The 14409-nt window shown below is 40.9% G+C and overlaps 1 long non-coding RNA gene across 8 annotated transcripts in view; it reads left to right on the forward strand.

The window, feature by feature from the left end:
• The window catches only part of LOC126060784 (uncharacterized), a 138464-nt gene that overhangs the window by 23946 nt on the left and 100109 nt on the right, over positions 1-14409 (forward strand). For 7 of the 8 annotated variants that reach the window (XR_007513647.1, XR_007513648.1, XR_007513652.1 and 4 more), the window contains exons 2-4: positions 1262-1433; positions 2022-2513; positions 3197-3276. This is a non-coding gene — a long non-coding RNA (uncharacterized LOC126060784). The remainder of the gene's footprint in view (positions 1-1261; positions 1434-2021; positions 2514-3196; positions 3277-14409) is intronic. The other variant, XR_007513653.1, reaches the window with a different exon arrangement.

The raw sequence follows: 14409 nt of genomic DNA on the forward strand, positions 1-14409 counted from the left end.
TCCTCAATGCGTGTAACAGCTGTTTGATTCCCTGAAGAAAAAGACTTGGCAAGTCAGTGACAAGGAAAGTAGAAGCACCGAACACATGAGCACATTTTCACAATGTCCAAGTATAACTTTATTGCCAACAGTAGACATGCTCTGGAGTTGGAAACTCAGCCCAAGTGCTAAATGCAGTTGTTTTCATCTGTGAGGGGAAGGTTGCGGTTTCATTCTGAGATGAGTCACTTTGTTCTGATTTATCCAGTTAGTAAATGTATCTGATTTGTTTTCATTAGGGAGTTGGCTATCAGGCCTGGTAAGAATAAAAGGAAACAGAACTTTGCTGAAATGCTCAATAAAGATAAAGCCAAGATGTCACCTGCCACATACAATGAAGAGGGCTTGGGATCTTGGCAGTAAGAGGGTAACTTGGGATTTCCGAAGCCCAGGACTTTGCTGTCATTATCTGACAGCATCTATCTGAGGCCATCCTGGTTGCCAAATCAGGAATACTAAGCCTTTTATGCAGTGTGGATTTAATTTTGCCTGATCTATTAAATGCTTTCGTGATGAGCACTAGGTGTCAATTGTATTTTACTAAAAACTTGAGGTTTTTCTAGGCCTATCTTGCAGGACTCGATCCGTTGGTGCAATTAATCAGTTAAGCAATCTGACAAGAAGTATTTATTGAGTGCCTACTACCTGTAGGCTTTTTTTTTTTTTGGTCAGCTGGTGCCATGATTTGGCCAGCATGGAGTCATTGTGACAAAATAATTCAACCATAGTTGTATTAATTGTTGTCAATTGTTTTTCCGTTTCTTTAATTCAATATCAAATAAATTATGACCATTAGAATGATAGTTTTCACCACTAAATTGATTTTCTTCTTATTCTTTAATGAAAAGCAATAACCCGTGATATTACAGAATTTTAAAAGTACATATGTACATATGCAAATATTTGCAAGATCAAAACCATCCATTAATTTGACAGATTTCCTTAGATTTTGATCATATACTAAATACTCTCACTGAAGAAGAAAGGGATGCTGAGCTGCCCCTGGAGTGGCTCAAGGTATTTTGAAAACATAAAGTGAACAAGTGCCATTTAGAGTTTTCATTTAAATCTGCTGTGTTGAAGGGATATTAGATCCAAGCTGACTTTGACTGTTGAGACTGTAAATAATTTACTCAAATAGAAAAGGGGGAAAAAAGGGGCAAAGAGGTCTTCCTTGGACACATTTTTTTCATTGTTTCTTTTTTTCTGGTTGTTTTTCAAGTCCCCCTGGGATTACCAACATGGCATAAACAATACTTCATTTTAAACTTAGTGGATTGTCATTGTAGTGGTTTTTTGCCATGAAGAATTTATCAGACTGTCTCTCTGGTCTCCATCACATGGCAGGACAGAAAAGCCTATTTCATCTGTGGGCATCCCGAATATTTAGAAAGGTAAGCCTGTGTAGCAAACGTGACCGAGTTCCCTACGTATCCCGATGGCTTTACTCAACCATGTTTTCCCTTTTATCATTGGTTGGAAAAGCCCTTTACTATCTCTCCTTGGTTCCTTGCCCTTTGTTAGCTACAAAGGGCAGATTTTCCTTTGTAAATCCCTAGTAATTAAATGAGCACTCCAGTGGCTGTAGCCTTCAATGGCCTGTTTCCTAGGTTTTGCCTTTGACGGTCATATTTTGCAAAGGCCCCTGAGATGACTTGGCATCTTCCCCTACTTAACACTAAACCAATTGATGCCCGTGTTCACTGCATGAAGGAGGAAAACATTCATTAAGGGCACTTCATTAAGGAGCTGAAATGGGACACTCTAAATGCGCCTGAACCGACTGCAATCCAGAGGAGCTGTCTGTTAGGACGGCAACAGAGACAGTTTCCGAAACTGAACTCCAGCTCCAGTGCGTCGGATTAGGAAGAGTGATGGGATTAGTGTTTAATGACTTGGGGCAGGAGACAAAGGGAACTGCCACAAAGAGGCTTAGATATGGAAGAATTAACACTCTCTATTTTTTTTTTTATCCCAACCAGGCCTCCGATGACTTCCAGCATTCTTTTCAGACTCAAAAGCCAAGAGAAGAAAAAAAGATGAGCAAAGCTTTAATACTTCCCTAACTTTTATTTATTTATTATTATTATTATTAAAACAACAACTCAGAGGAAAAAAAAGAGCTCCTTTCACTCCCTTGCATTTGAAGCCTTTTTAAAAAATCTTTTACAGTTGTATAGTTAGCTCCAAGGTGTGCTTGCCCAGAGCCTTAATTGTGTGCCAGGATGTTCCCTCCACTTCCCAACGCTAGGCCAAGTCACACACCAGAGGGGATACTGGAGCAAAACCGATGGTAGCTGAGGCCCAGCTAGGTGGCTTAAAAGTGCTTCCGTGGTCATGGCTGTTTACATTACAGGTGCAGCTGAAAGGACAGAGGAAACTCCACATCACTGTGAAACCACCTCCTGGCCCCATCTGGCTCAGACTCAACTGATTCCAGTGTCTGGGGCCTGAGAAGTGCTTCGTGAAATGAGGTGATTATCCTGACGATGTGAGGGGATAACTTTGGAAATACACTTAAAGTTTGAAAGTGCTCTTGAAAAAGAATCAGGCCAATGTGAAGGGGAGCTGGCTAGGCAACCTCAGAGCTTATCTAGAGCATTTCCCCCTGCCTGGACAAGAACATAGCATCATTACCTAAAGGCGGAGCCACGCTGAAGTGGTTGACCCTGGAGTAGAGTATTATTCCCAGGGCTGTTAATAAGTCAATAGACCCCAAGTGCCAAATGCCTGCAAGCAGTGTGTGACTATGCCCCTCTGCTGTGAATGGCAGAACTCAGGTACAAATGTTACTGTCGGCCAACGTACAATCCAAACAGTGCTGTAAATGACTGTAAATGATCTTGCGCTATAAACCAATTCAATGTGTCCTTATTCTTAACCAAACTAAATTACTTGCAGAAAAGCTGGGTATTCATTTCATGTGTTAGCCCATATGAAATAGTCCTGAAGCAGTTCGAGATACCAAGGTATTATTTAACCCGTGCGGCTTTGTGGGACAATGGCAGCCCCCTGCCGTAATCCATTCAGGGGCAATAGCTGCAGTCAGTGTGAAATTAAAAACATTACAGGGTAAGAGCTTAATGCGTTTTATAGGCAGTTGTCCACCCACATCGAACTTGTGTTTTAAAAATTCTAACATTTGATCTCACGACAGATCCCGTGCCTCAAGTCAGAGATTGGCGTGGTGAGCTGTCAGGAAGCCGGGAAGAAGCATAGCCCAGACTTCACCTAAAGGTACAGTTGGTTGACAGGAACTGTTTTCAAACACCCTTAGCTCTCTCTACTGGGCCACTCAGACATTGTCTTAGTTATCTAGTGCTGCTATAACAGAAATGCCACAAATGGGTGGCTTTAATGAACACAAATTTGTTCTCTCACAACTGAGGAGGCTAGAAGTCTGAATCCAGGATGACGCCTCTAGGGGAAGGCTTGTGCTCTCTCTGCTATGGGGGAAAATCCTTGTCAGTTTTTCTAGCCCCTCGGTGATCTCCATGTGGCATCTATCTTTCCCCCATTTTGCTTGCTTCCCTCTGTGTCTAATCTGCTCTTTTCATATCTCAAAAATCATTAGGCTTAAGACACACCCTACACATTAACATAACAAAGAAAACCCAATACCAAATGGGATTACATCCACAGGTCTAGGGGTAGGATCCCTACACATATTTTTGAAGGAAGCAATTCAATCCATAACAGATGTCAAAGGCCCAGGTAACATTTGATCAAGTTGCTACAGGGCTTGGACCTGAATTTATTGGCCTCTTACTTTCTGCAAACATTTTTGCTTGAAGGATCAGTGTTTTTCCAGGGCAGTAGAAACTCCCTTTTCTCACAGCTAAATTGAAGTAGGGTATAATGGGCTTCCATCACCTCCCTCCCAGTCCCTCTTGACCCCAACATGGTCTCGCAGTCTGTTCTTTGTTAAATTGAAAATGTGTAGAAATTTTTATAGAGATCTTCAGCTATATAAATAGCTTTGAAAATTGTTATAACTTTAAAAACAGGTCAAAAAGGAAATTGAACAGCTAGTGCGTTTCATACCATCCAGTCAGCTTTTTAAAGGGTTGCATTGGTCTTCCTTGTAAAGGGTTGCTTTTATCGTCTGGGCTTCCACCATTTTTTTTTTTTTCCTGAATAGCTTTTAATAGAAAACGGAGCTTTGGTGGAATTTTCTGATAGAATGTCAAATATATCAGTGATGGCTCCTGGTACCACATTTGAGTCTCAGGAAGAGTTTTTGTCTTGGGTGTCCCCCAACACTTTGTCTTTGGTGTCTACATGCTACTGCATAGTTGAGCATCCGATTCTCCATGAATGTTGACAGTGTCCTCTGTTGGTCACCCCAATACGGTTCCTAGACAAGTCCCTGAGCTTCAGCACTCTGAGGTGGTTCCTGTATTTTCATGGTGATGACACTGTGCCTTGGGAGCCTTCAGACCAAACTCCAATTCTTTGAGTACAAAAGCTTAATTCAAAAGGCTCTTTTGATGCTGTCTTTTTTCAAAAGTGGACAAAGGGTATATAGCTCTTTAATATATGGTGAAACTTAGAAGTGCTTTTTCTCAGTATTGTACTGTAAATCTAAGAACTTGATAACAATGCTTTCTGACAGTAGATGGGGGACAATAAAGTTATTGCTAGGGACCCATTAGTCTCTTTGCTGTGTAAGCATTCTCTAGAGTTTGAATAAATAACATTCTCTCACAAAGATTATTATATTTTAAAATAATGACACAAGGTGCTATTATAATTAATAAATTCCATATTATTTAAAAATATTTACTGAGCTTATAGTCATTTTTGTCATTAAATGATTTTTTCCAGCTGCGCTAAAATTTCAACTCACATCAGGTAGGGGTCTCAGCCTTTGTTGTTGTTGTTACGATAAAGGACTCTATCAATGGCAAGTTATAAAAACCCAGCTCAAACTAGCTAAAGCCAAAAAGGGAAATTATGGATAACTCAGAGGTATACTGAGCCCTATGTGCCTTTGCTGAGCTTCGTTTTCAGGCAAGCTTTGTCCATGGGGTGGTGAGGTGGTCCTGGTCCTTGCTACATGATTATATACATGGTCCTTAAGGCTTGTGAACTCAGGAGAGACTTCATCTCAACAGCCATGCCCATCTCCAAAAGAGAATTCAGATTGGCCAGTCCTACTTCATGTGTTTATCTCTGGACTAACCACCTTGTTAAGGTAAATAAGGTAATCTGATTGGTCGATGTGAATCATGTGCTCACCCCTGTGTGGGAACAGGAGGTGGACTCCCTTGATTTACAGTGCTACCAGAATCACATGGAGATAAGGAGAGGGCAATTTCCCAAAGAAAGAGGACCAACAATGCTTATCCACTATAGGAGGCATTCTTATATTTACAAGGCTTGGGTTCTAGAATTTTTCTTTCTTTCTTTTTTTTTTTTTTTTATGTTTTAGCTAGGATCCATTTCCCGTCTATGCAGTTTTTCTTGGATAACTAATCACTTCCTCAAAAAGCAAACGAACAAAAAACAAAACCCAAACCTTTGCCATTAAGTCGATTCCTACTCATAGTGACCCTATAAGACAGAGTACAGCTGCTTCATAGGGTTTCCAAGAAGCGGCTGGTGGATTCAAACTGCTGATGTTTTGGCTAGCAGTCATAGTTCTTAACTACTGCATCACCAGGGCTCCCTAGGACTCAGTCATTCTGTAATTAATGACCATTTCCTTTCCTTTTTCACCTATAAGTTTCTTCACCTTCATTCCTCTGGCATTACTCCTAGTTTCCTTAATTTTCTCTTCATTTTTTCATTTTCTGAAATAAAATCACCTCAAATCCCTATTTCACCTTCCTCAGCTGCACACGTCATGGACAACTGATATACTGTGAAGAGCAGATGGCTTGATTCTTTCAATAATACTAAATTGTGATGAAAACTATTATTAATTGAGTGCTCTCTATATGTTATCTTATTTAATCCTCCCACCAATCCTATGAGGTGGAATAGTAGTTTTATTTGGGAGGATTGTTCCCAAATATTAGTTTTATTTGGGAGCCTTCTAAAAGTTTTTGGATGTTTAAGAAATTCCCTATAATATGAATTTTGGTGGAACATCCTAGTATAGAAGCCAAAAAAGTGCAGATACTTGTAGTTCCAGACTCCCTTGCAGCTACACTCAGTCAAAAAGAGGAGCTTTTAAATTGATAGCTGGAGATACAAAAAGCAGAAAAGCGGGGAAATCATTTGTCAGGCAATGGTGGCAGAGTTAGCCCAATATCCGTTTTCCAGGCCTGCAGGGGCTGCGGTGCCTGCTGTAGCAGCTGGCGTCCAGGGCCAGGAACGGTGGTGGATAGTCCTCCATCACTGCTTCAGTGTCAGCACTGACAGAATCCCCGCAAGACTAATTTTGTGGCACGATTTTGGCTGTGGTTCTGGCTGCTGCCTAGATTCCCTTTTTTCTGGTATTTCTGAGTCGGGTTCTCTAGTCCTCCTAAAGTTTTTATAAACATAAAATGTAATATGGATGTTGTCCCTGGAGTCCAGCAAGTTAGCAGCCTTATCCTTGAGCTCTCGAATATCCTTGCAATAAATTCCTCACTGCCTAAATCAGCCAGAGTTAGTTTATATTACTTGAAATGAAGAACCCTAATGGATATAGGGATGTTATCTTTAATTTCATTTTATAGATTTGGAAACCCAGGCTTAGAGAAACAAATACATTGTGCAAGGTTAAGTAGATAGTATTAGAATCAGGCTGACCTGAGAGTCAATATTCTTATTTACCACCCCTCATATGAGAAGGGAAAAAAGATTGTACCTCTAAGTGAGACTGGTCTGAATACAACTTAGAAAGAGGCAGGCTTTCCTGATTAAAGTCTCTATTTTAGCACTAACTGGCACTGTCACAATGTTTGTTTGGATAACCTCTCCTTGTCTGTTGTTGCTGTTGTTGTATGCCATTGAGTGGATTCCTGCTCACAACGAACCTACATGACAGAGTAGAACTGTCCCACAGGGTTTTTTAGGCTGTAACCTTTATGAGAGAGCAGATCATCAAGTATTTTCTATTGTGTAGCCGCCTATGGCTCCAAACCACCATCCTTTTGATTAACAGCCAAGTGCTTAACCATTGCACCACTAGAAAATGAAAAGTTTGGTCTAGATTAGTGGTTTTTAACTGTTGCAGATGGTAAGTATAAAACCAAACAAAAAATGAAAGCCATGGATCTTCTTCTTGGTAAACTGCCCCTATAAATGGGTTACAGTTATATACAGTTTCACCCAAGCCCATCCTTAGGACTCAATAGACCCCAGGCTGAGAACCCTGAGCTGGGTGATCTCTCAGTTTGGTGACTTCCAAGTAAAACATTCTCTGATTCTATTGTCTGGATGGATTTGCTACAGATTCCCCTCTCTGTATTTATCTCAGGTGCAGAGGTTTGGGTTAATCATAACCCTCAGATTATATAACACTATCATCCCTGGGACAAAAAATTTGAGAGGACGTGAATTAACATCATATCAGATGAAGACTGTCTAAAGGAGATAGAAATGTTTAGCCTAAAGAATAGAAGACTCAGTCAGACATGATGATTTATATCGGTTACTGCAAGTGTGCCAGCTGCTGAAAATCTAGTCAAAAGTGGCTTAAGCAATAAGAGTATTTACAATCTCATGTAACAAGGAGTTTGGAGTGAGAGACACCAGAGTGGGTAAATTTAGTTAAAGACCCAGATTCCTTTCTTCTTTCTGCTCTGCCGCCTTCTCTCAGGATGTTGACTTGTCTCTAGCCCTTCAATATGGGGTGCCGCAGTTCTAGACAAGATATGCAGAAAATAACACCAATAATTAAAAGAAATCTACATTGACTTCCACATTTGACCAAACTGGTATCAAATTGCCCTTGCACTGAAAACAACTATAAAACTGGAAAAATACAGTATAAGGCAATTATTTTCAGACCTTGGATAACAAGCATGGAACTAGGATCCTTAAGAGAAGAGAAACACACAAGGTGAGCCACACATGTGTACTTGGAAGCAGTTTACTGATGCAGCACAAGGTGATAGAACCCAAATAGAAAATAGTCTCGCTGAGCTGAGAAAGCAAAAACCAGAATTCTAGGCTCCAGAAATAGCTGGAATTTGCTGGGTAGGGTACTGGATAAAGGAGAGCTGTGCAGAGGGAGGTCCCAGAACTCTGCATGTGGATTTCCCAAACTCAGTGGCTGAGGGCTGAGCTGTGCAGATGAATGTTAAGACTCTATGAGAAATGGCATAGGTAAGCTGCCATGGGGATAAAAACTGAACAGTGAAAACAGAGGCCATGCAGTACTGGGAGATGTTCTCGTTGTGGCCTAGCCACAGGAGAAAGGCCTTGGGCATTCTAGTGAGATCCTGTAAAGGTCATGCTGCTTTATGAAGGAGTAATAACCGTGCCCTAGATTAAGGGTCATGCCCTAGGACTAAATACAAAACCAAAATAGACCACTGTATTAAAGAATAAAACCAAACTTTAGTAGGGTCCAAAGAATCTACCATAAATTTAATTGTCTGATGGGACAAAATCAGCACACTTCAAAGAAAGGCAATATGTGATTTAGATATCCTACGATCTATCTTCCACAATATCTACATAATCAACATTTATTAGGCATGTGAAGAAGAAGAAAAATACAACTTGTAATCAAGGAAAAAAAACAAGTGCTAGAAAGAGACCATGAGATGGTTGAAATTATCAGACAAGTACTTTAAAAAAGCTGCTATGAATATGTTCAAGAACTTAAAGGAAAATTTGGTCATAATGAGTAAACTGATGAGGGAACCTCTACAGATTTCATCTAAGTTTAAAGTATAATTTTTAAACTTTGGTGCCAATCAAAAATAGATTGGTACTACTTTGGAGAAATCCATGGTCCCCATTCCTGAAAATGTCGAGATAAATATTTCCTGGTGGGGAAAATATACAAAGAACATTCAAGTAACAGTTGGAATGATGAGCTAAAAGATGAGGAAGGGAGAGTTACATTAGATACCCTGTTATCCCTTCCAATTACCAGACTCTATGTTTCTCTCATTATCGTCAGTGGGAATGAGAAATTATTAGAAACACAGGATGAAGTGAGCGCTCTGGCCTTGCCTCTTCTTGTGGAGTAGGAGGAACTGCAGGGGGAGTGGATCAAGTCATCATGGAGCAGTGAAGAATTAGATTTCCCTCAAACCACATTGCTAGGTGTGCCAGTCGCAAACACCTGGAGAACTTGTCCTCTCTGGTGTTTCTAGATTATCCTGCCATGTTAATGGAAAAACCATGAACCCTGTGGGCCCAGATTAGAGTATAACTGTAGAGCTTCAGGGAGACCTCAGTGTAATCTCTCTTTTTTTTTGGTATTTTTTTAAATTGTGTGTTAAGTACAAGTTTACAAATCGAGTCAGTCTCTCATACAAAAACTTATACACACCTTGCTATGTACTCCTAGCTGTTCTCCCCCTAATGAGACAGCACATTCCTCCTCTCCACCCTGTATTACCTGTGTCCATTCAACCAGCTCCTGTCTCCCTCTGCCTTCTCATCTCACCTCCGGACAGGAGTTGCCCACATAGTCTCATGTATCTACTTGAGCCAAGAGGCTCACTCTTCGCCAGTATCATTTGCTGACTTATAGTCCAGTCCAATCTTTTTCTGAAGAGTTGGCTTTGGGAATGGTTCCAGCCTTGGGCTAACGAAAGATCTGGGAAAAATGACCTCCAAGGTCCCTCTAGTCTCAGTCAGACCATTAAGTCTGGTCTTTTTAGGAGAATTTGAGATCTGTATCCTGCCGTTCTACTCCATCGGGGATTCTCTATTGTGTTCCCTGTCAGGGCAGTCATCAGTGAGAGCCCGGCACCATTTCGTTCCTCTGGTCTCAGGCTGATGTAGTGTCTGGTTTATGTGGCTTTTTTTCAGAGTAATCTCTTGCTTACATGTCTCTTTTCTGCTGTGAGCTCCTGGAGGATAGAAACTGTATCCAAATATCTTCATATTATCAACACCCAGTGCAATGCCTGGTTCATTCACAGGAGATCCTCGAGATAGTCTTTAAACAAAGAAATGAATCTTAACCATTTAAAGTAAATAATCTGGCCTAACTTGCAAAAACAAAAACAAACAAAAAACAAAACCACGTACTACTTCCCCCAGTAGCCTCCAAAACGCACTAACACTTTCCTACCCCAGCAGTCCCTTACAAAGAGTAAGATGGTTTGTGAAGAACCTCTTAGCATTTAGCTACTGATTTTGACACGCTTTTCAAAAGTTAATGGAGAGATACATTAATATATGGCAAAGCCTAGGATAACTCTTGACTAAAGTTTTAACTAAAGTTAAAATTAAGTGATTATTCCCCCCTCCCCAGGTTTTTCTTTGTATCTCCAGGGCTGTAGAGAAAGATCACCCATGTAGTAAAGAAAAGGCAAGAAAATTACCCCCCTTCCTCAAATCACTTCTGCTAAAAATACTAACAGCTAAAAAAATCAGAGACTTGGTGTTGCAGTGGTTAAGAGCTACAGCTGCTAACCAAAAAGGTTGGCAGTTCAAATCCACCAGCTGCTCCTTGGAAACCCTGTGGGGCAGTTCTACACTGTCCTGTAGGGTCGCTATAAGTCAGAATCGATTTGATGGCAGTGGATATGGTTTTTGTTTTTTTGGTTTTAATATTTCCTCTTCATTCTCAGATCAGTAATGGTGCTAAAAGATCAAGACCAAAAACACTCACCTTCTATCTTTAGAGCAGGTCCCTGAATGGTGCAAATGATTTCCACTTCGACGGCACTGGGGTTTGGGTACTTACTTAAAGGTTGGTGGCTCGAATCATCTAGCAATACAGTGGAAGAAAGGCCTGCCAGTCTGCTTTCATAAAGATTACAACCAAGAGAACCCTATGGAGCTGTTCTGGTCTGTAACAAACGGGGTCTGCATGAGTCAGAATCAACTGGATGGCAACAGGTTAAGTTGTTTTTGGTTTTATCTTCAGTGCAGAGAAAGCAATTCCCAGACTGTGGTAGGACAGAGATAAAGACTCCTCCCCTCTTCTTCTACTCTCCCCTGTCTGTTCTCTCTTTCCTCCCTCGAGCAGTCTTTTTCTCTTTTCTTTCTTTTTTTTTTTTTTTCTGAACCTTACTCTGAGTTCACAGTAGCTGTCAGAGCCAGGCATGCCCATTAAAAAGCTGCAGGCAAATCTTGTTTGCAAGCAGGAAGCGGTAGGAATTCTCCCCTAGTGGTGTTTTCACTCTTTATGTGAGCTTAATCCAGGGGATTAACAAATGGATCAGTTGGAGACCCCCTCTTACCGTGACAGAACGGACAAGTTCAAACAGAAATAGTCCCAGAAATGCCTGGTTCTGCAGGGAACTAGGAACACAACACCTACCAGGCAGTGGGCAGAGTGTGTCCCCCAGAGGAGGCCCAGGTCACAGAGGAAATAGCTTTGCTGACATGGTTCCTCTGACGCTGTTGACTTCAAATGTCTTCTCCTCCACTCACTGCTGCCACTGCATTTCAGCCCTGTGAGCCAGCCCTCCCCGCCCCATCTGGCCCTGAGTTTCCCTTATCCCCTGCCTCTTACAAGCCTCACAGTCTCTCCTGACTCCTCCCCAACCTATACAAACCCTGCCCAGATTCCATTCTATCCCTGCTGTGTCCTGTGTTACACGTGGTCTTGAGGTGGGTTCCTGGAGTCCCTGGGTGGTACAAATGGTTAACATATTCAGCTGCTAACTGAAAGGTTGAAGGTTCAAGTCCACCCAGAGGCAACTTGGAATAAAGACCTGGTGATCTACTTCTGAAAAATCAATCATTGAAAACCCTAAGGAGCATGGTTCTCCTCTGACATACATGGGGTCACCATGTGTCAGAATTGATCCAAAGGCATCTGGAAATTGGGTTCCCTGGAAGCTGAAACTTAGGTGGATATTCCTTGGCAAGTGATTTTAGTGGAAAAGTGTTCTCAAGAGAAAGGGTATAAGAGAAACGGGAAAGACCAGAGGAAGAAAGCAAAGCAAGGATGTGCTCTCAGTTGGAGACTAGATTCAGCCTGGTGTCATAGGGAGTTCTGGAGAAAAAAATCACCCCAGAAAATAGGTTTTAGCTTGAGGCAAGGGGTTTAGCATTTTGTACCATCGTACCAGTTGCTGAATTGGGAGGAGGATAACCTACCAGATGAGGCAGCTGTGATTCATCTGAAGGCAATTCTCAGGGAAGGGGGCACCTTGGGCATGGATCCACATCCTTGTGATGGAGACCTAGGTGTGGCACAGCAGCACCCTGTATATATGAAATCCACAGATAAGAACATGAAAGGATCAAAGCATAGCATGATAAACCAGTTGCTCCAGAGTTGATTGTGACTCATGGCAACCCCATATGTGTCAGGGTAGAACCGTGTGCTCTGTAGGTTTTCAATGGTTGATGTTTATGAAGCAGATTTCCAAGCCTGTCCTCTGAGGCACTTCCAGGTGGACTCGAATTTCCAACCTTTCTGTTAGCAGCTCAGTCCCCATTTGGGGACTCCATAGGGTAATAAGAGAGATAGAGAAAGACTGGCAGCTTTCCCTGGAGGGTGATGCCAAATTTATGGTCTATTCCTGGTAAGTGTCTGCCACATATCTGTTAGTTTGTTATACTGTGGTGGCTTGCGTGTTGCTGTGATGCTGGAAGCTATGTTACTGGTATTTCAAATGCCAGCAGGGTCGCCCAGGGTGGACAAGTTTCAGTAGAGCTTCCAGACCAAGACAGACTAGGAAGAAGGACCTGGCAATCTACTAAAAAAAACTGGCCAGTGAAAATGTTATGAATAGCAGTGGAACATTGTCTGGTATAGTGCCAGAGGATGAGCCATGCGGATTGGAAGGCACTCAAAATACAGTTGGGGAAGACCTGACTCCTTAAAGTAGAGCTGATCCTAATGATGTAGGTGGTGTAAAGCTTCTGGGACCTTCATTTGCTGATGTGGCATGTCTCAAAATGAGAAGAAATAGTTGCAATCATCCACTAATAATTGAAATGTGGAATGTATGAAGTATGAATCTAGGAAAATTGGAAGTCCTCACAAAGGAAACTAACAACCCTACACATCAAAATAAAAAAAGAAGAAAAATATAAAGGCTGAGGAAATACAAAATTAACAGCAATGAAAAAGAGGAAAAGAAAATAGATAAAGAATAACGACTCAGCACAGAAAATTAAGTGGAGCAAAGAAACTGTCAACAACACACAAAAAAAACTACATCAAAATGACAGCACTAAACTCCTAAAAAAACCTATTAATAATTACTCTGAATGTAAATGGACTAAATGCACCAATAAAGAGAGTGGCAGAATGGATTAAAAAAACAGTATCTATGCGCTGCTTACAAGAGACACATCTTAGACTTAAAGACACAAACACACTAAAACTCAAAGGATAGAAAAAATATATATATATATCAAGCAAACACCAACCAAAAAAGAGTTGGAGTGGCAATATTAATCTCTGACAAAATAGACTTTAAAGTAAAATCTGCCACAAAGGATAAGTAAGGGCACTATATAATGATTACATGGTCAATACACCAAGAGGACATAACCATAATAAATACTTACCCACCCAATGATAGGGCTCCTCAGTACGTAAAACAAACTCTTAACAGCATTGAAAAGAGAAATAGGCAGCTCCACAATAACAGTAGGATACTTCAACAAACCACTTTCAGTGAAGGACGGAACATCCAGAAAGAAGTTCAATAAAGACACTGAAGATCTAAATGCCACAATCAACAGACTTGACCTCATAGACCTATACAGAACAATCCACCCAACAGCAGCCAAGTGTACATTCCTTTCCAACGCACATGGAACATTCTCTAGAATAGACCACGTATTAGGTCATAAAGCAAGCCTTAGCAGAATCCAAAACATTGAAGTAATACAAAACATCTTCTCTGACCATAAGGCCATAAAAGTGGAAATCAATAATGGAAAAAGCAGGGAAAAGAAATCAAACAGTTGGAAACTGAACAATACTCTGCTCAAAAAATGACTGGATTATAGAAGACATTAAGGATGGAATAAAGAAATTCATAGACTCCAATGAGAATGAAAACACTTCCTATCAGAACCTTTGGGACATAGCTAAAGCAGTGCTCAGAGGTCAATTTATATCAATAAATGCACACATCCAAAAAGAAGAAATGGCCCAAATCAAAGAATTATCCCTACAACTTGAACAAATAGAGAGCAACAAAAGAAACCCTCAAGTACCAGAAGAAAGCAAATAATAAAAATTAGAGCAGAATTAAATGAAATAGAGAACAGAAGAACAATTGAAAGAATTAACAAGACCAAAAGCTGGTTCTTTGAAAAAATTAACAAAAT

Source organism: Elephas maximus, chromosome 17 (genome assembly GCF_024166365.1).
Source record: "Elephas maximus indicus isolate mEleMax1 chromosome 17, mEleMax1 primary haplotype, whole genome shotgun sequence".
NCBI classification, from domain to species: Eukaryota; Metazoa; Chordata; class Mammalia; order Proboscidea; family Elephantidae; genus Elephas; species Elephas maximus.